At 44.6% G+C, this 20,723-nt stretch overlaps 1 protein-coding gene across 7 annotated transcripts in view; it reads left to right on the forward strand.

Annotated features, from left to right (window-relative positions):
- WWOX (WW domain containing oxidoreductase) overlaps nt 1–20,723 on the forward strand; it is an 897,467-nt gene that overhangs the window by 46,403 nt on the left and 830,341 nt on the right. The window lies entirely within an intron of this gene.

The raw sequence follows: 20,723 nt of genomic DNA on the forward strand, positions 1-20,723 counted from the left end.
GGCTTTAACCCTGTCTCTGGTTTTTCCTTTTTGCTTTTCTCTCTCTGTGCAGATGTTGGTATCCATATGTCTGTGCACAAACGTTTATTGAGGGCCTGCAGTGCCCTTGGGGTTAAGGATGTAGCATCAAATAAAACAAAATTCCTGCCCTCATGGACTTCTAGGTAGGAGAAACAGACCATGAAGGGATAATTATGTTTAATATTTAACATAATGTCAGGTTGTTATGAGTGCAGTGCTGGACAGTAAAGCAGAGGGAGGGATCAGGAGTTGACAATGTGGACTGTTTCAGACTGGGTGGTCAGCAGAGACCCCTCTAAAGTTGTTAGACCATTTGACTCAAGACCTGAGCGAAGTAAAGTAGCAAGCTGTGCAGATGTCAGGGGAAGTCCTTTCTACATATGTGCAAAGGCGGTGGGATGGTGCCTGGGGGGTTCAAGGATCAGCAGGGACTCGAGTGTGGCTGGAGGCCAGTGGTGGGAAGAGGAGGTTGCAGAGGGGCTCAGAGTCAGTGGTGAGGAGGGCGTGAGAGGGTCTGAGCCAGAGCGACACAGGGTGGTCGCTTTCTTTAACTTGATCTCTGGGCTTCCGAGGGAAGTCCCAACTGCGTTCATTTGCTCATGTATCTGTGCAGTGCCCCGCTTTCGTAGGTACTGGGCATCTAATGCCAAGCACAAACAGGTGTCAGCACTGTCTTTGTAGAACTTTCAGTTTGAGGGCGGAAGACAGATGGAACCAAAGAAAGATAAACCTAGCTGTAAACTTGAAATAGTGGCATGTGGTACTAAAAAGTATGTGGTACTCCAAAAAGGCACATAAGGCCAGTTAGGTGGGGGATATTTGGAGTCCCCAAGAAAGAGGTGACTGAGCTGAGGTCTCAAGAAAGACCAGGGAGAAGGTGGGAGAAGGGTCAAACCGGGCAGAGGAGGTGGTCTGTGCAGTGGTCCTGGAGGGAGGGGGAGGAGGGGGAGGGAAGAAGACAGTCACGTGGCTGGGAGCAGAGTGTGGAGGAGGCGGGGTACTCCTCGCCAAGACTGCCTTCATTCTCTGAATACCGTGGAAGATTTCTTGCCATCTGAAGGAACAGACTACGGTTTGTTTAATAGAATGTCTGGTGTTTCGGACTGAGAAGTTATGAAAGTCAAGAAAAGGGAGATTTATTTCCGCTTCTTCAAGCCGGATTTCAAATTCAGTATATTTCAAATGAACCCTTGCCTTGCTTTCACTGGGTTCATTATTTTGAGTTACATTAAAAACAAAACAAACAAACAAAACAGGGCCCAATTTTTTTGCAGTTATCTTAACATCTTTCTAACTCCAAAGTTAAAAAATGTAATAATCTCTATTAGATGGTGTAGAGTAATCTTTAGAGGGGTTTAGAGAATGAACGGTAATACATGCATATGGTTTGAATCTTCGTACCGAACAGGAAGGTATAAAATAAAAAGTGAAAGTCCCCTCCAACCCGAGTCCTTCTCTTGGGAGATAAATACCATTAACCATATCTTGTGCGTTCTTCCAGGAAAAGGTTGTGTATTCTAGTAAAAACACCGACCTACTGTTACGTACTTGGATTTTTTCCTCTTGATACTACAGGAGGTCTTTTCTTAGCACATATAGATCGACCTCATTGCTTTTAGCTGCTGTGTGATATTCCATCATGTGCTTATGCTGTAATTTGATCAGCCTCTTTTTGGTAATTGTTGTCACTATTTTGCTCTTCTAAGTGATGCTCTCTTGAAGTTCGGTCTCTCTTGCATTTTCATCCAAAATTGGCTCTCAGCTCTGCTTCAGTGAGCGTTCGTGATCCATGCTTTTGTGAGTGCACCACAGGGCAGAATCTTAGCAGTGGACTCACTGATTCTAAGGGCAGATGAACTTAAAGTTTGGGAAGCTGTTTCCCAGAAGTTATCCCTAGCAGACGTGCCAATTTCTGCCCCCACGGTGAGCGTGGAAGAGTACTGAGGTCTAGCAACAGAGTGTCAGACTCGTAAAATCTTGCCCATTTGATGTCGTATTTAGACTAGAAAAGTCACATCCCAGTATCTCAAGTGATGGTGTCAATAACCACCTTGTACAACGCGTTGCTAATGTTTAAACCAATCTTGGAAGGTAATGCCGAAACCCAGTTACCTAGCATTTTAAAAGGTGTCTTCCTTTTCCTCATATATGAGAACAGATTCATCTGGATTTATCCCATGTTTTTTTGATGCTTAGAGGCAGAAATTCCTGGATCTGTCCTCATCAACTGTGGGACTTTAAAAAGTCTCAATCCATTTGGTGCCTCAATTTTCTCGTCTTTAACAGAGAAGGTTAAATGGGATGATCACAAAGACCCACCTTTTAGTTTGTCTGTCTTGCTTTCTGAGCCATGATTGGGTCCCTGTGAGTCAGTTTCCGACGAGGAATTTGTCATGGTGTAGTTTCATTTCCGCTGTAGAGTGACTTTAGGACAACCAGCAAACAGCACCTCCAGAGGAAGAATTACCCCCAAAACATTCACTGTCAGGGACCTGAGCAAAGAGAATGGGATTGAAAACCAAACTAACACTCACATGGAGTTTCAGACATTCCAGTCAGATTTTAGAGACGGAAGAAACTCAACCCTTTTATCATCTCTGGTCTGTTAACACACTTGTTTTCTGTGAACCCCACTGTCCCACATTCCTCATTTGCCCTAGATTCTGACTATGGAAGCTCAGATTTAGCACCGAAAGCCGTCGTTACCATTTCACACCATCGCACCGTTACCGGAGTGCAGAGCTTATGAGAGCTGCCGTGGCAACCTGCGGGGAGCCGGGGCCCCCTGCCCTCCTCCTGCATCCCCAGCCTGGGCCTGTGCACATTGGTTTCCTCCAGGCTGTTCCTTGCCTGGTCTCCGTGCAGGGCTTTGACTTGGTACCTCACCAGATACCACCTTCTTGTGTTTCTCAAGGTTGGTTCCATCGACCCCAGTTTTCCCAGCTGCTCGCCAGCTTGAGCGTGTTCATGCTTTATCTGGGATGAATCACATCACAGTCAGAGCCTGGAAGGCACTGCAACATATTGGCACCTCACAGGAGATTTGCAAAATGATCCAGAGTTTTTTGTTGCAGCAAAAGCTCACTCCAAAGTCTCTGGGCACCTGGCTCAGTGGCAGCTCCCATACGCCAAGGCTCCATGGGTGTGGAGTTCATTTCTCCTCCCACCCCACTCTCCCCTTCCTGGTATCTCTCCTCCATCTTCACTGCACATCACCGCATCTGCGTCCTAGTACCTTCCTGTCCGCCTCCAAGCCAGTGGAATGTTCTCACACCCGCCTCCGGGCATCTAACACCTGCAGTCCTGTCGTGTGCTGTGTCCTGGGCAAGGCGTTTTGTATCCTTTATTTGATTAGATGCAGAAGACTGGGTTTCTCCATCTTACAGGAGAGCCAGGGCTCAGAAAGGTGAAGGGACTCACCAAGAGTCACACAGCCAGTGAGTATAGAGACGTCCAACCCCGGAGTCTCCCCTCTACCCACGGCCCGTCCTGTCCGCCACATCCAGCAGCGTGCGTGTTCGTCACCTTTCAGGCTTTGCTGTAAAAACTGCTGTATGCTATTGGAGTGATTAATTTCAGGCTTAGAAGGTACTCTGATCTCCCATATTTATTGTGCCAAGCAATACCTTTTCATTCATGATGTCCTTATAAAGTTCTCAAGCCACTTTTGGGGGAGATCTAGCTGTTTTGTAAAATATAACTTAAATGAAAACACATTCCGTATGGAATTACATTAAGAGCCTATAAATAATTATTACTCCTACTAATTATTTCATAGGGAAATGCCCTCCTACTGAGATGTTTTAGATGCTCCAAAGTTAGAAATAAGAGAAGCATTGAAAACAGTTAAAATTGGATAACGTGGACAGTGCAGAAGTTAACTACCGTCTTAAAAGGCCAATCCACTGAGCATAATTAGAACAGGAGGGAGGGTGGGGAGGTCCATCAGCCTCCAGTGATATCGGAGTAAAGTACCCCTAGAAATGGTTCATGCCCATGTTGTGAAACAGTCGCCGTGTGGGGATGTTGTCCACTTCACTCACATCCCTGAGTGGTGACTGACCAGTGCCCCTTACCTCTAACACAAACGCCTAATGTTCTCCTGGGTACTTCAAGGAGCCCAGGTGGCTGGCTGAGTAGGAGGTTTATCTTCCTGTTTTCAGAGTGGAGCGGCTTCTCTTTCACTTGGCCAGCACCGCCTGTCTGTCAGTAACCCATGCCAGTTCTCCCAGTCTGGGACATTGCCAGGTGTGTCTGAATGTCTGAATCCCCGTAGTCCTGTGGTTTCCTCTTTCCTTTACGCACTAAATATTTATCGGAGTTGGGTTTTGTCGTTCTGTTTGTGGAGATCTGCTTTGTCCCACACTTCATCCTGAGATCTGAGGACCTCTGACAGGTGCTGCTTGCGAAGAACAGTAGCTGATTAGGTATAAAAATGCACCTTATAAACAGCCACAAGACTCCAGCATCCCAATGCAGAGCTCTTGAAAGTGAGACTCCCCTTTGCTCCTCCCTGTTACTTTATTACAGTTTCTAAAGTTCAGATTTCTAAAACTTGAGATCTAAAACTTCTGGCCCTGGGGAGGAAGGAGGTTGGTAAGAGCTGGAGCGAATGGGCCTGAGGTTACCCAGCTGCCTCCCTGTTGTGTGCAGGAGGGAATGGAATGGGGCCTGGCTGGGACGGAAGAGAAAGTAAAAGAGGAGAGGGGATTGTTTTGAGTGTCCAGCCTGCGTCGTGTGTGCGAGGCCCTTACCTAAACTACTTAGCGTGTGAAGAGTGGCACGGGAAGTGTCAGAGAGCTGGCTTGTGGAGGCTGCCCCTCAGTGAGCATTCTGAGGCTTTGGCATCTCCTGGGGACTGAGATAACCAGTGACGTGGGCAGAGTGGGCTGGCATGGCAAGAGGGGCTGATGGCCCTCCCTTGGAGGTACCAGATGACCCTCTCCTGATTCCCCAGAGTGCATCTTGGGTCCATCCCTCCATCAGGAGGAGTGACCCAAGTATGTTGAATTTGGTGAGAAGGTTTGGTTCCCAAGAAAGTCTTCCATCCCAAGCTTTCCTAATTTGTCTTTCTATTTGGCCTAGATGTTATGTGTTTCTAGGGCCTGGTCCGGATGACATGCCATTGGCCAGGAGAATGTAGCAGGGATCCAGTCAGCTGCTCTTGTGTATCTAACGAAGATTTCCAAGAGGTCTGGAGAAGGCAGGCTGGGTGGGCTTCAAGACGCCTCTTGGGCAGATGTCTTCTGAGGAGGCAGATCTTCTCCAGTTGATAACCACTGCGTAAAATACGCTGCATTATATTGGCAAAGATTAGGAGCAGGTACGCTCTGTGACCTTGGGCAGGTTTCTTTTCTAAACCTTCGTTTCATCTGTGAAATCCAAATACTAATATCTATGCCAGGAGATAAAGGTGCCTGTGGGTATTAATCCACTGACTGTACGTGTATTTAACATGTTGCCAGGGATAGATTAAGCATTCAATTAAATGTTAGCTGCTACTGTTAATAATAATAATAACAACAACAATAATTTCCTATTCATACATGAAAGTACAAAGTGATGTTTACTTTTCTTAACTTCTCCGAGTGGCTGAGAGAGGAGCTGTAGGGAGGATGTTTATCCTCCACGATTCAAATGCAGTTGCGATGAATTCTTTCTCTGTCTTCGTATGTGTGGACTCCTACGTTCTAATAGATGTGTATTTAGTTTGTTGATTAGTGTTTTCCTGTGGAGCTCATGTTAGCACTCAGCTGTCATTTGGGAAGCCATCTTAATTATTTATGTGATTGCTTTTTCTTTTGTATTTACAAAGAAATACACTTTGCATATATTCAGGGAAGATGATTAAGGGATCAGTCATCAGGAACAGCCAGCAATGGTTTATATAAAAATGGTTATTGAGAGAGCAGGGAGACGAGGGGCAGGAGGAAAGATTGACTAGTCGGGGTAATGAAATACGCGTGTGTTAGGGAGACAGCGCATGCTTGGCTGGTGGTGGCCGCACAGCTTGATGTCGGAGAGAGTGAGGGGCTGTCATCATTCCCATTTTCAACAGAGTCGATACCAGGTCCCCTTGTCTAGTTGGAGTGAAGGCACGTGGAAAGCTGACAGTGTTATGTCATATTGCAGCCTCACTGACAAGCATTGGAAATAGTGATTTTACTATTATTTTCAGATCTAGTGTATTAGGCACATGTATCAACACTTTGCGGTGCTTTTAATAGATTCTGACACCCTGTTTTCACGGGCGATGGGCGAGGATGCTGAGTAATAAATTGCTTGCACTTTTGAGAACTGGAGAAACCTCGCGACCTTTAGGCCCTCTCAGATCCACTCACTGACTTCACGATCCCGTGTGGCTTGGGTGCTTGTGGGAATTTCTCCTCTTCTTGGACAATAGGAGCTTAAATCCCATAATTTGCTTTCGCAGGTGGAAGGACTTAGGTGCAATGCCTTCTTTGACGTGATGTGTGTGTGTGAGGCAGAGGTGTGCAACATGTGTCAGGAGTAATTTACAAGCCTCATGCCTGTCTAAGCTGGAGACTTGGCTTGGAAAAGACGGTCGTTACTCAACGCATCACAAATTATCAGGCTCATCCCCGTTGCTTTGAATGATCTTTAGCTAAACAAAAATATAAAAACTATTAATATTATTAATAGTTATAGATTACTGGGAAAAGTTCATCCTAAATCAGCTGTTAGATTTGTTCCTCATTTCTTTGCTTTAATAATTGTTTTTATGTGTAGTATTGGATTTTCAGTAAATAAAGTATGGTATGAACAAGTCTGCGAACCAGCAAGAACTATATAAACCACTTGCTTAAATCAATAAGCGTGTGCACGTGCGTGCACACACACACGAAGTTAAAGTTCTGAAGTTCTCCCTTGGGACATTTGTGTTTACAAAATGTCACGTTGTCGTCATCACCTACAGATGGGGTTGGATATTCATAGCTGTGTCTGTACTAGGCATTCTGCCTAGCATTTAGCAGTGAAATGCTTACATGTAAACCCATTTTGCAGATGAGGCATTAGAGGCTAGGAGGGAGAAGCCTTGCTGAAGCTCACACAGCAGGGAGCTATGTGGTAGATCCAAGATTTGAAGCCATATCTCCTAAACCCAAAGCCATCTTGTATCTTGTTAGCCAGACCAGCATTACTGTTGTGTGTGTCATCAGAGGACTGGCCTATCTTTTCCAAGGACTTAGCCAAAGATTGTATTCATGGGGATGTGCATGTTTCTGTTCCTGATGTAAGGGTACCCATGGCTCCCCAGGAAACAGAGCTTCCCCGGTGGCTTTTGTAATCTGGCGGAGGTGATGAACCTCCCTCCCCAAAGGAAGCTCCTCCCAGACTCCCATCTCAAGCAGTGTATAGTGTATTTACTGTTCCACTGAAGCTACCTCTTTGACCTTTCTTGTCATGGGCTTGGGAAAGATTCTTTATCAGATAATAAATTATTCATCCCTCTTGTAGACATAAACAGTTGATAAAATATTCTGAGTTTTCTCTGTCTCCAGCATGCCTCAACCTTGTGATTGGTACTTTTCCTTTCAGTTTTCCGTTTCATTCCTCATTCTGAAAAGTTTGCATTGACTTAGTCTAGCGTGTTATTCATTGTCTTTGATCACTGTCTCCGTGTCTTCATTTTGTGTGTGTGTGTGTGTTTTGGTTTCTTCACTCAGGTCTTGAACTGAATCTTTCAAACTTTATATGCATTGTAACGTTTGCATCACGAGGACTGTGATTCACTTCTGAGTTTTAAAGAGTGAAAGTCAGGGTAGATGGCCAGCTCCAAACCCACGCTCCCAATCGTGGGAAACCCAGTACAAATGCATCGTTGCATTAATGTGGGGCCCCTGGGTTCTTGTTAAGCAGCTTGGACATTGTTTGAAGAGATGGAGTTCGTCTTCAGGTGGTGTTCAGCCAATGGTCGAAAACCCTGTTTCTGGGCACTAGGCATTTAGGCTCCATTATTTAAGTGAAAAAAAGTATGCCCAAGACTGTTTTTCTTATTTATTATGGGGCATTTACAGAGAGTCTCAGACATGGCAGATGTTAGATTAAACAGAGAGGGGAAGCAGCCCTTGGGCCAATAAACCTTCTACGTGAGAACAAAGAGATATAGCCAGTCTCAGGATGGGGCACACATGCTCCAAAAGGTATAGGATTATTTTAAGCATGTATTTAAAATAGACTAATTTTTAATTTTATAAGCAGGCAGCCCAGAGGAGTGGACGGAGCCTCAGCTTTGGAGTCATTCAGACCTGGGATTGACTCCTGGTTCAGACATGTGCTCGTGGGGTGTCCTGGGCAAATTCGGTATGTCACTGAACCTTGGCTTATTTACCTGCAGAATGGGAACGGTGCTAATAATGGCTCTCAGAGTTCCTCAGGATGAGCCAAAGTCACATACATACTCTCTTGTACAGATCCTAGCACGTTGTAAAGGCTCAGGAAAAAAATGGTAGTTTTGGGAGAGGCGGACTTGTTCAACACAGATCCTTAAATTAGACAAAGACTCTCAGAAATCTAATTGGAAAATGTGTTTCCCTGAAACCTTTTTTTTTTTTAAATAAATGATCAGAGTACTGGGAAATAGTTAAGCCTCTCTTCATCTTCCCATCAGTTTGTAAGTTAATCTTGAGATAAGCCAAGGTCAGGAGCAAGGGCTCCTTCCATTTCTAGGGGGCAGAGAGGTGGCTGTTCATGTCCCCGGTGCCCACGCCCTGGGTCGGAGCTGCCTGGTGTTTGCAGAGGCAGGGGTTAGTGCAGGCGAGAAGTGGAGCTGGCAGAACCAGCTCTGTGTACCTGGGGGCTCACCTGGCGCTAGTCTTTTCCACTTTGTAACTGAGAGATGAGACGCAACTGGATTTTGAAGATCTCAGAATTCTTAGAAGTGGCTGTGGTACCTTTCAGATCTGTCCACACATTCTGTGATAGTCCTCCTTTCAGAGATGGAGCCTAATTCTCCTCCCCTCGCATGTGGGCTGGACTGGGTGACTCACTCTTCATGATCAGAATGTGGCAGGAGTGATGGAGTAGGACCTCCAGGAGAGGTCCTGGAAGGCCAGTGGTTTCCTCCCTGCTTGCTATCCTGAATCACTCACTGGGAGGATGCTCAAGCATCGCCGTGGAGAGCCCCGGGGACAAGGCTCTCGTGTGAGCCCTCTTACAGTCCTTTGGCCTTGCAAGCCTGCAGCTGACTGTGGCTGGTGGATTGTTGGCAACCTCATCGGAGATCTCGAGTCAGCACCATTCAGATTCCTGACCTGTAGAATCTTGGTGAGATATGACATGCTTACTATTTTAAGCCACTACACTTTGGGATTGGTTTTTGCACAGCAGTGGGTAACAAACATTGGGCTCATGGCCTTAGAGAGAGAAATGATCTCTGGGAGCAACTGGACAGCAAGTTCAAAGGACGAGAGAGGAGGACTCACCCAGTAAGTGTGTCTAAGTGCAAGGAGTCTTAAGGTCTTAGGGTGGCGTGGACCATCTAGATCACCTCGTCTGACCTCTTCCCAGTGTGCAGACCACTTACACAACGTCCCTGAACAGGGATCATCGGCTTCAGCTTTGAACAGCCCGTCCTGCTTCGGCACACCTCTTAGACAGTTGTCCCTTACGTTGAAGCCAGAATCCTCTTCCGAGTTCCGCTGGGCTGCCTCTCATCAGAACCCAGCTAACTCTCATCTCTCAAATTCCCTCAGTAATAAATCCAAAGTGATTGAAGACATCAGGTTATTCGAAGTTGGTAGTGAGGCTGGCCCCTCTCATTTCTTAGCCACTTGTGTCCCTCTTTTATTGAGTTTGGGATGCACATGGTAAGTCTTAGCTGCTGAGGAGAGCCCTGTCTGCTTTGGTACCCTTCAGAAGAACCTAGAGGCAGAGCCCAGACCCCTCGTGCCTTCCCTGGAGTTAATGAATCAGTGCGAACAAAGCACAGTCTCCTTTTGAATGACTGAAGGACAACGTACTCATATACCCGGCAATTCTCAGATTCTAATTGTTCCAGCCACGAAGTGATCTGGAAACTGGGTAGCTGGGAGAAACTTCAATGCATCTTTGTAATGGCTTTGTTGTTGTTTATTGAGAGGGACTAATTAACTTTGATTATTGCACTAATATTATGGCACTTTGACAGCCCTTCAGATTTATGACTCTGGGAAAATAAACAAATGAAATGCAGGTGCTGGAGCAGAAAGAATAAGTTATTACTGAACTTTAATTACTTGGAATGCGTAGCCAGGAGAGAATTAGTTGATGAATTACAGGATGCTTAAAATCTACATCAAACTGTAAGCAATATGCCGACAAAAATGAAAAGGGGGGCTGGGAGGGTGCTATTTTTAAGGGAGGAAAGGATTGGGCACATCTGTAACGATTTGAATAGTGGTCCATTGATTAATCCCTATTTCCAATGGGGCAGAAATTTACATGGTGCTATTCAAAGCATGGTTCCTGACCTGCACTGTCAGCATCACCTGAGAAGTTGTTAGAAATGCAAGTTCTTGGACTCCACCTGAGACCCAACGGATCAGAATTTCTGCAGGTAGAACCCAGCAATCTCTGTCTCACAGTGCCTCCAGGAGATTCTGATGTAGTGCTAGACAATTCTCATGCCGCTTGATTTTTTTTTTTATTAAAAGGGCAGTTACAGATTTTTACCTCTGCTTACAAAAATCAAGTGTTCTCACAACCTAGTTGAATCCTACTAACCAAGATTTTTACTGTTCAAAAAATTATACAAATGCTTATTAAACAGTTTGTTGTTGAGACCAGGTGATGCTGAGTCGTGGGAGGGACACTTGGTAATTGTAGGAGAACAGGCATCAACAAGGAGAGAAGCTGGGAGACTGAGCGGCCCTCTCAGGTGCGGCAACCCCAGTAATCCACCCAGCCTGCCACGAGTGTTTGGGCCTGGCTGGGGTCCACACAGAAGAGGTCAAGTCTGGCTTCTGATGGGCACATCAGAGCCTCACACTGGCCTTTGTCCCTGCAGTCCTGGGTCTTCTTGCTTTTCCATTTAACAAGTTGCTGTTTTCATTCCCACCAAAGTTCGGCCAGTCTTCAGCCCAGGGTGGTCCTGGGACAGTGGCAGAAGTTACTGTGACTCCAGATTCTTAGTTGTGAAGCCAGCCGCGAGGTTTTTATTCCACAGACCCTTCCTTTCACATGATTTCTCCCACCGTCTGGAGCCTTCCAGATCCCCCCTCTTACAGACAGTGCCGTGTACAAGAGGAACAGGAATGCATTTTGATGTTAGACTGAGCCAGACCCTTCACAGTGTAAATGTGCCCAGAGTTCACAGAGTGCCATTTGGAGGTAAATAGTGGTCATTGTAGGATTGCCTTCTCTTTGGGATGGTTCACGGCTTGTCCGGTTGGGGAATGTGAATAACTGAGAGCCGGGGGAGTGTTTATTTTCAGCTCTGGGAAAATGTGCAGTGCTGGGGGACATGCTGGGGCACCTGGCAGTGACGTTAGTGATCAGAGCCGGACTGCAGCTGGGGGGCACTGTTGATGGCATACTTGCACCCCTGCCCACACAGACAGTTTTGGGGAGCCATCAAAGAAAAGCAGAAATAATTCTGTGTTACTGTAAGATATATGTGGAAAAAAATAGTTCCTTTTAGTCACATACGACCCATTGGGTTTTGCGTAGCTCTGTTAGCCATTACTTTTAGGGAATATAGCAAAGATATGAGCCAGTTTATGTGACAGGTTTTTTTGCTCAAAGAAATAACAGTTTAGTCATTACCCTCTACTTACAAAATCTCCCAGAATTATCTTATCTGTGCCATCTTTCTCTGTGTCCTTCAAGGGGATTCTTTTGAGGGGAAGGGAGTAATTAAATTTATTTATTTAATGGAAGTACTGGGGATTGAACCTGGGACCTCGTGCACACTAGGCATACACTTCTACCCCTGAGCTACACCCTTCCCCCGATATGAGCCAGTTTACACATGAATAATATAATAGAAAATTCAACTATGAGTTAGTGAAGTTGCTTGTCCTTTTAGGAAAAGTGTTGAGTCATGGGATCACATTGGGTATGCTGTGGCTATCAAACAGTCACATTCTGGGTTTGGAAAGGACTTTTTCAGACCGTCCAGTTTAACTCCCCTGTTGGACAGTTGGGAAAACTGAGGCGCAGAGAGGGTACTTGACCTGTCCAATGTTACTTAGGCAATTATGACTTTTTTTTGAGACAAACTATCCTATTGCCTGTTGTGAAAAAAAAATATGTATTTTTTAAAAACAACATAGTGTTGCCTATAAGACAGAAATATAAGCAGCCAGCACTTCATGCTCAATTGGATGGCTAGTTTAATTCTCAGTCTTGTTTTTGTGATGATGAGGAGGATAATTATATTATTAGTAAATATTATTTTAAAAATTATAATTAATTTAATTATAATTTAAAAACTATAGTTAAATATAATTGTGTGCCAGTCAGTGCTCAAAACACTTTAAATGCCTTAATTCACTCCATTTTTATGATAACCTGTGAGGTAACTAATATTATGAATCCCTTTCGGATGATAGGAGGCACAGAGAAGTTTAGGACCTTGTCCAAGCACACACAGCAAATAAGCAGAAGAGATGACATGCCATAGGAGAGCAGAAGCCTTGCCTGTTGTATTCCTCCTGGGTTATCCCCCATGTGTCGCACGGTGCCTGCTCAGTAGGAGGGATTTAGTAAATATTTGTTGAGTGAATGATGGAGGGAACATAAAGGTTGACTGCTGAGTCTTGGGGTGACAACCCTCCTAGTGGTAGGAGCAATGTCCTACCACTGTAGGAAGGGACAGTTTGGTGGGTGTGTTTTTGAAAAAATCAGATCAGCAGAAGGTACGCATTACCAGACTATTTTTCTGGAGTAATTAGCTGTGTAAATTGGTTTTCACGTTGATGCCACCGAAGTGCCCCCAATTCATCACCCACCTTCTAGCTCACCGAAGGGGGATTTGTTATTTATGGATGCGGTGTTGAGCACATCGCATCCCAGTTCTTTGAAAGTTATTGTCCTGATTTGGGTGCTCTCGGTCGGTCGGCTTCCCTGACTGTTTTGGAGAAGTGGGAGTTGGCTGCAAGAGGAGCGGGCTCAGGCATCACTTGGTTTTGAAGGATAGGATCAGCTCCAAAGGCAGAGCTGGAGAGTAGAGGGGTGTCTGTGAAAGGACTAGTGGGTGGACCCAGGAGCCTTCTGGTCTTCACTCGGAGAGTGCGTGTGACCAAGACAGATAATAAGGTTGACTAGAAATCAGTCATCTCTTTAAAAATTAGAAGGCCTCCACTGATGCTAGCTGGGCCTTTGGAGGTAAATATGAAACCTTCTCATTTCTGGTTACTTTGGTCAGGAAACCAGCTGGGGCTGGCTTTGCTCCTGATGTCCCTTCCCCTTCCGGGTGATAAGTGACTATCCTGAAGCCTGTCGAGACAGGTGGATGCTGAAAGAGATGAATGGAGAGAGAGACAGAGATAGAAACAGAGCTGGGGGTGGGGGACAGACGTACAGGGAAAGATGGACAGAAAGACAGGCACATGAGAGAGAGAGAGGAGAGAGGGAGGAGATGGAGACTTAGAGGAGGGACGGTGGTCAAGGCACAAAGACAGAGAGATGGAGAGAGAACCACTCTCTGCGGCGTTTTCGTGGAGCTTTCTCAATGCCGGCCTCTGTGCTGTGGGTTTGACCACTGTTTTCCGCACTCTCTGATCATTTCTTGCTTAGAAAGGAGGAGATTAGAATTGTTGAGCTATGATTTGTTTTAATCAGAAAGAAATTGTCTAACATAAATCTCCTGGTGAGTGCTGGAAAAGCCCTAAAGCGGCCAGGAAAAAAAAATATCAATACTTTGCAAAGGAGGAATGATTGTTCCAATTCATGGCTTAATTGACTTTAAGCCTTAATGAAACTCAGGCCCGAGCGGGCTGCACACACTTGGTGGCTGCGATCACCAGTGAAAGCTACACAGGGAGAGGAGGAATTTAGGGTGGTTATTTGGTTCTTTGCTATTGAAGCAATTTTCTAATTGCGTGGGGCTACCTAATACCAGATAGTAATTTTTTTTTCCTATGAAGAGAGTAAATTTTCTTTCTGACTAGCACAGTAATTTATTTTAAATTACAGCTTTTTTCTGTTGGAAGCATCCATTTATGTTAGATTATCGTTCCCCAAGTGAAATTCAACTAATGCTGTATAATTAAATATAAATTTTTTTTAAAAAAAAGATAGTATATATTTTAAATTTATAAGTGGACAAACTGGGAGTATATGAAGACGTTATTTAAGAGGAGTAAATAGCCGACCTGATCAAAGTGATGGCTGTCGGAAAGGGTTCATTTGGTGTCAGTGTGTCCCTATGCAGTGCCAGTCGCCTTCTCAACATGGGATGCTAAAACTTGCTTATTTACTTCAATGGTCTAAAAGGACTGATCTATAAAACATAGGTGTGTAAGCAACAGACTTGGGATCTTGTCTGCCTGAGTTTGAATCCTATCTCTGCTCCTTACGAACCAGGTGACCTTCACTTCTGGTTGCCCGAGTTTCCTCATGGGTAACACGGGGATGCTGATAGCACCTGAGTCCCAAGGTGGTGAAGATTAACTGAAGTCTTGCACATCAAGTGCTTAGAGTGGTGCCTGGGGACCTGGTGTGTGCTGTACAAGTGCTAGCAAAGATAAAAAAATCATTTTGGTTTTTAAATATGCATGAATCACAGCATCCGTCAGTCACATCATGCGTTGATTGTTAGCTGAAAGTCTCCTTATTTAAGCAACCAACATTTACTGAAACTTTGTTACATTCCAGGCATCTCCTTGGACTCTGAGCATATGTAGATACATGAGACGTCCTTGCCCTCAGGGAGTATAAGTGTGTTGACAAACACATAAATTAATAATGATAATAATAACATCAGCACTCTACTCGGGCTGTGGCTGGAAGGAGGAGGGCAGGACTGGTTTATGTCCCGAGCGCAGTAATACTTGGGCAGGAGCCGATGCAATGCCTGTGTCTCTCATCACTTTTGGATGGTGTAGGACCAGCTGCTTAGAAGCATGAGGGTTTTTCTTTGACTCCAGCCACCAAGTTAGTGGCTGCAAGCTTAGATTTTGGAATCAGCCCAACCCAGGTAGGAATCCTGGCTCTGCCATCCACTGACAGGGAGTTCTCTCAGTCGAGGTGCCAGCCTTCACCCCGCCACGTGCCTCTCCATCTCAGTGTAGAAAGTGGGGAGGTTGCATCCCCACAGAGGATGCTTGTCAGGACTACGTGAGGTGACAGTGCCCTGTTGGAAGCCTGCACTCAGTTACACCTGACAGTGCCGCTCCCCGTGCCCACAGCTTCTGGGCGTCCCTCTCCGGGCTCTCCAGGCTTGGGCACCAAGGTGTTCCTGCCCACCCCCCTTCCCGTCTGCAGCTGTGCTGTTCACGAGGGGCTGGCCGCCTCCATGCCAGACAGAGCCGCACCCGGTAGATGAGCTCTGTGCTCAAACAAAGCGTCCTTGCTGCGGCGCTGGATTTTGTAGGACAGCAACAGTTTCTAGAAACCTCTGGTCCATGAGCCAATTTGGAGAAAACTGAATTGTTCTCTGTGCCTCTTGGCTTGCATCCTAGAAGGCTGCACAAACACTTTGGGCAGGCTTCAGCGACTTCACATCAAGGACTCCATCACGGTACCAAAATAAAAGCACCCCCGTCGCTCCCTGTGCACAAAGCCGGAGCATGTGCTTGGCACAGACCTCGGCCGTGGCACTAGCACCTCCTCCCACCGTGTCGGGAGGCACTGCGGCAGGCAGACCCACGTACCACGCCCAGTGCTTCTCCCTGTGAGGATGGAAGGAAAAGCAGGAGCTGTCAGGATCCCCAAATGTCCACATGCGCTTCCAGCTAGAGGTAGGGTGGGTCTCATGAAGGGTTCAGAGAAGTGATTTTGTCTTCAAATTTGTCGAGCTGGGCTAGGGAGAGGCCACTGCTGTGATTCACTCCGTAGTTTCTCATCTTGTCAGAGAAGCTGACCTCACAGCACCACGTTCACTTTCTCCTCAGCAAGGACCTTTCTGCAGACATGGTCGTGAATTTGGTAACTAAAAATCATAAGGGTTTTATGATTTGTGGAGCATTTATATGTGAAAGAAAATGGATGAATTAAAAATATTTAAACAGCTCAGCCGGCACCCACATGGATGAATCGTTGAGATCTATTTTTTTCCCCCTTCATACTGTAAACATATGGCATGAATTTTCTGCTCTCATTACAGATGTTGAGAGAAGGCAAAGACAAATATTTATATTACATTCATGTTTTACAGTAAAAACACTGTTCGGTTTGTTTATACAGTTCCACTGTTACAGTTTTTATGGTTGGTAATGAAACCACTGTAAAACCGAGCCTGGGTTATATAGCAGATGCGATAAGCCCCTCGGACTCAGGGAGATACCCTGGATGGAATAGCTGATGTCACACGTACGGAATCAACCGCTGAGTTATGTGTTAGGACAGGCCAGGCTCTGCTGTAATAACAAATAGCCTCGGAAGCTCCGGGGCTGAAAACATCTGAGGTTTATTTCTTGTTCCAATGACATACGTTTCTATCGTGAGTTGCTTGGAAGGCTCTGCTCGATGGGACCTCAGTTACCTACCCGGATGCAGCCAGCAATGTTGAATGTTGTGACAGAGGAGGAAAAAGTTGTGCTGACCGTGCTCTGCCCTTGAAGCTCTGCTCAGAGGTGACACCGCCACATGGCTCATGTTCCATGGGCCAGTGCGCATCTTGTGGCCTTGTGCCACCTCCAGGCGCAGAGGGGCACACACCTCCCCTGTGCATGAAAGGAGGTGGAGAATTAGAGTATCAGAGAGCAGCCCTAAGGACTTCCTTCCAGTTAATTCAAGTCTTTTTGTAGTTATTTAACTGATACTCTGTTTTGAATGCAACTTTGACTCAGAAGGGAGCAAGGAAGTTGGTTCCCAGAGACCCTCCTGCCCACCATCCCCAAAGGCTTTGCAACTGATGAGACTCTGTCTTCATGTTACGATATCCGGGTTGGAAAGGACTCATGGCTGTCCCCGGGAGTATGTCACAATGCAGGAGAAATTTCACATCCACAAAGCTTCTTCAAGCTGAGCTGTGATTTTGGCTGTGTGTGTGTGCGTGTGTGCGTGTGTGTATGTGTGTGTGTTTTATACGTTTATTTCTAGAAGCTCATCAGTAAACTGCACTCCTTTAAGATTGCATTCCCCTCAGGTGGTGGGCACTGCCACCATCAAGTGGGCATAAAATGCTGGAGATGACCACTCATCCAAAGGAAATAAAAAGGTGTAATTATGAAAAGAGCTCAAAGTGAATTTTCACAGCCCCTTGAAAGTGGTGTTTAGAGCTGAGCTGTCCAGTATTGTAGCCCGGGGCTGACACGTGGCAGTTGAGTGCTTGAGATGTGCCTGGTCCAGACTGAAATGATCTGTAAGTGTGAAATGAAATACCTGTCAGATTCTGAAGACTTAGTATAAAAATGTGAACTATTTTATTAATATATTTTATACTGATTCCAAGCTGAGATGATATTTTATTTACTGTCTTAAATAAAATATTCATTTTACTTGTTCCTTTTTACCTTTTTTTTTTGTAGTTATTTTTGCTTTTATCATAGGTAATGGTATTAAATTAACAGGTCAACCTGTTAACAGTGAACTGGTAGGCAGGAATTTTAATCTTTTTTTTTTCACATTTTTTTCTCTGTGATTTATCATAACATTTTGTGTATATTTCCCTGTGCTATACAGTGTAATCTTGTTTATCTATTCTACAATTTTGAAATCCCAGTCTATCCCTTCCCACCCTCACCCTGCCCCCCCCCCCCCGGTAACCACAAGTCTGTATTCTCTGTCCATGAGTCTATTTCTGTCCTGTATTTATGCTTTGTTTTTGTTTGTTTGTTTGTTTTTGTTTTTTAGATTCCACATATGAGCGATCTCATATGGTATTTTTCTTTCTGTTTCTGGCTTACTTCACTTAGAATGACATTCTCTAGGAGCATCCATGTTGCTGCAAATGGCATTATGTTGTCAGTTTTTATGGCTGAGTAGTATTCCATTGTATAAATATACCACATCTTCTCTATCCAGTCACCTGTTGATGGGCATTTAGGTTGTTTCCATGTTTTGGCTATTGTAAATAGTGCTGCTATGAACATTGGGGTGCAGGTGTCATCCTGAAGTAGATTTCCTTCTGGGTACAAGCCCAGGAGTGGGATTCCTGGGTCATATGGTAAGTCTATTCCTAGTCTTTTGAGGAATCTCCACACTGTTTTCCATAGTGGCTGCACCAAACTGCATTCCCACCAGCAGTGTAGGAGGGTTCCCCTTTCTCCACAGCCTCTCCAGCATTTGTCATTTTTGGATTTTTGAGTGACGGCCATTCTGACTGGTGTGAGGTGATACCTCATTGTAGTTTTGATTTGCATTTCTCTGATAATTAGTGATATTGAACATTTTTTCATGTGTTTTTTGATCATTTGTATGTCTTCTTGGAGAATTGCTTGTTTAGGTCTTCTGCCCATTTTTGGATTGGGTTGTTTATTTTTTTTCTTATTGAGTCGTATGAGCTGCTTATATATTTTGGAGATCAAGCCTTTGTCGGTTTCACTTGCAAAAATTTTCTCCCATTCCATAGGTTTTCTTCTTGTTTTATTTCTGGTTTCCTTTGCTCTGCAGAAGCTTGTAAGTTTCATTAGGTCCCATTTGTTTATTCTTGCTTTTATTTCTTCTAGGAGAAAATTTTTGAAATGTATGTCAGATAATGTTTTGCCTATGTTTTCCTCTAGGAGGTTTATTGTATCTTGTCTTATGTTTAAGTCTTTAATCCATTTTGAGTTGATTTTTGTATATGGTGTAAGGGTGTGTTCTAGCTTGTTTTACATGCTGCTGTCCAGTTTTCCCAACACCATTTGCTGAAGAGACTGTCTTTATTCCATTGTATATTCTTGCCTCCTTTGTCGAAGATGAGTTGACCAAAAGTTTGTGGGTTCATTTCTGGGCCTTTTTACCTTTTTTTTTATTTTTGGACTTGGCTACTAGAAAAATTTAAATTACATGTGGGACTTTCATTATTTTTATTGAACAGTACTGATCTAAAGGGTCAGCGTCAGGGAGGAAAAAAAGAATAATTTGATGTCTTTCACAAATCCCTAATTGCCAGAACTCACAATTTAACCTGGCAGTTTATATCCCTTGACTTGTTGCCATTTTCTACTTAAAAAAATTTTTTTTTAATTTTAAAATAATGTCGACTCTCATATAAATTGTAAAGTCTAGTACAGAGAGTTCCTGGGTACCCTTCACCCAGCTTGTCCCAAAAATAACATTTTCTATAGCCATACCACAACGATCAAATCTAGGAGACTGACATTAGTACAGTATTATAAACTAAAGATTTTATTCATACTTAACAAGTTTTTACATGTACTTATTTATGTGTGTGTGTATGTAGTTCTTGAAATGTTGTCATAAATATAGGCTTGTGTAACCACTACCACAGTCAGGATACTTCAAGAAACACCCTTTATCTTAGTTTTTATTTTTTAAGTTACTTCTTAATTAGGGTTGTTACTGAGGGTAAAACTTGTAGGCAGCTCAGAAGCCAAAGCTGCTCTTGGCTCAAAGGTCCATTGATTGGCCTGTCCATCTCCCCCCTCAGAACGTGGCTGAGTTACCCCAAGGTCTGCCGGAGGCACTGGGCAGACACAGAAGAAAAGCCTGCCCTCTGGAAACTCACGGCCTTGGAAGGGTTACAGAACTGGCTTCATCAGAAGCTGAGAAGTGCTGTAATAGAAACTGGTGCCCTGATCTGCCAAAGAGAAGAGAATGGCACAGGACCTGTTCTCCCCCAAGTTTCAGGACCTGAATCTCTTGTCCTTCCTTGACTTCGCCTTCAGCAGAGTGAGAGTGGTTCAGATCAGTCTAGAAGGCAGTTACTCCCTCACCCAGTTTTAAAGGAGAGAGGAACGCCGTCCCCTTCAGTAGGCAGTTGGTGTGATCCATTCAGGCCAGGTGTTCTGGAGCCAACTTGCAGGGTTTCAGGTTGTTCGTTTGTTTCAGAAAGAGCCTCATAAATTGCATTAGGTGATTTCAGAAATAGTTAATATTTGTTATACTGGAAAATTTTTTTTAAAAAAGAAAGTTAACTAGGTTTTGTTTGTACAGCTATTTAAAGCAGTCTTTCTTGATATTTGTGTCCCAAGATTTATATCCACTTCTTGTTGTGAAGGTGGAGGACGGTTTGTTATAATTTGAAACATGCCGGGAGGCCATAGAGCAGCCCCCATCTGCGTGTTCCCCGGGTTGAACCACCCAGGCACCTGAGACCTACGTGGTCAGTCTCCCCAGCTGCCCTTTCTGTTTTCCCACATCCTTTTGAAACATGTCTAGATGTAGACACACTATTCCTCGGTTTACCTTTTCCTGAAAAAAACAGGATTACGTCACCAGCTGTACAGCATATACATTGTATAGCAGTTCTCCGTTTTATTAATCTAGGAGTGTGTCCCCCTCCCCACCCGAGGACAGAGCCTTATTTACGATGTTCATTTTCCACCTCAGGATCTGTTGTGACTTTGGAAATCTTAAACAAACAAGAAGTAGTTTTAAGCATAAAATCAGGGACCATTGGAGTCCCCTGTGAGGATGGAAGAGAAACC

This window comes from Vicugna pacos, chromosome 9, assembly GCF_048564905.1.
Source record: "Vicugna pacos chromosome 9, VicPac4, whole genome shotgun sequence".
In the NCBI taxonomy this organism is placed as follows: domain Eukaryota; kingdom Metazoa; phylum Chordata; class Mammalia; order Artiodactyla; family Camelidae; genus Vicugna; species Vicugna pacos.